Source organism: Pimephales promelas, chromosome 5 (genome assembly GCF_988280905.1).
Source record: "Pimephales promelas chromosome 5, fPimPro1.hap1.1, whole genome shotgun sequence".
Lineage (NCBI taxonomy): Eukaryota > Metazoa > Chordata > Actinopteri > Cypriniformes > Leuciscidae > Pimephales > Pimephales promelas.
Genome location: NC_142773.1, coordinates 20,988,227 through 20,989,906, shown reverse-complemented (window position 1 = coordinate 20,989,906; position 1,680 = coordinate 20,988,227).

The window sequence follows — 1,680 nt, the reverse complement described above, 5'->3', positions numbered from 1 at the left end:
CAAACCTATAGTCAAAACAATAAGAGAGCATTCTATAATACATGTATGAAGCATTCACTTTATGTAGGGTTTCCCGTGTTTGAGAGTTTTCGACGCATACGGAAAAAAAAACACGATTTTGATTTGACCATCATGTAAAAAATATATAACAAAAATGACAGCAGTATAAACTGTTAAAGGCATAGTTCAATTTGAAATAAATGTTTTATATGTTTTAGCTTACCTCAAAGGCATCCAAGATGTCTTTGTTTTATAGTTTAAATGTTGATATTTTTAGGTCAATTCGTTTTTGTCTGTCAGTCATATAATGCAGGTCTGGACACCACCTCAAAGAACATGCACAGAGAAGTCCAAATTAAACATTTGCACAGACCAAAGCACCCACACCGTGACCCTCAGATCACTTGGACATTGCTGTGGTTCAAGAGATAAAAACGATATAAATACTGTTCGTTTTCTCATACAAAGCGCTCGTTTCGTGTCTTACGCCATCAATGTGTAGCTACTTACATTTACGAGTCATTAAATCATGTTTAATTTGGATTTCTCTGTGCATGCTCTTTGAGGTGGTGACCATAGACCTGCATTATATGACTGACAGACAAGAACGGTTTGACCTAAAAATATATCAAAATTGAAACTAATGCTGGAAACAAAGACACCTACATCTTGGATGCCATTGAGGTAAGCTAAAACATAACAAACATTTATTTCAAAGTGAACTATCCCTTTAAAGGTCAGTTATATGTGTATACTTATAACAGGGTTGCCAACTTTTGAGTTTAAGCTGGTATTAGGCTAATATTTCAGTGCATTATAAATATCACTATACATTACAATAATATTAATACTATGATATTAATATTACTGCACTGCAGTATAAAAATAGTATAATGTCAACAACTGATTTGTAGCCTATATAATTAGCCTAATACAAGACACTTTTATATATTTTAGAGATATAAGTACAAATTGAATGAGTACTGTAATATAGAGCCTATATTTATCAAAATACTTCTCTCTACAGTTATTTTTTCTTGCTAGCTATGCTATTGTCATAGAATGGCTTTTCTGAGGTAAATATAACACTATGTGATGGCCTATTGTTTACAAGCTGTTTTGACGTCTTTCCGCGGTTAAAACCATAGGGTTGAAACACTGATTGATCCATTATGTTACACGAGACATTAACATTAAGTTGCACTGTATCTTTCAACTTACCTTCTAAAGTTCAGTCATGTTTATTTGGAGCTATAGCTAGTAGTAAAGATGAAGTGATGAGTACTCGTGCCTGTTGAACTGAGGCAGAGGCACATTAAAGAGCGCCAAAATATAGGCTATTTATAGTTTGAATAAAATTGACAGAATTTGAAAGCTGGCAGTTTGTTTCCTGCTCTCTTGTCAATGTCCTCTCTGCTCCACCATGTTTTTTTCACTGCTGGAGGATGTGTAACCTGAGGGGATTCATAAATTTTGGGGCATCTCGCCCGGGAGGCGGGGTTACGTCCTGCGTCACATTTTTATTGCGGGTTCTCGAGCGTGCCGGTGACAACAGACAGTAAGGGTGAGAACAGTGTTAATCCAGAGTCTCGCGCTAAATGCCTGAGTGTTGGCAGCCTTGACATACTGTATGTGTTGTAGAACAGAATACCCTAGCAACCAGGTAGAACACTAGAAAAC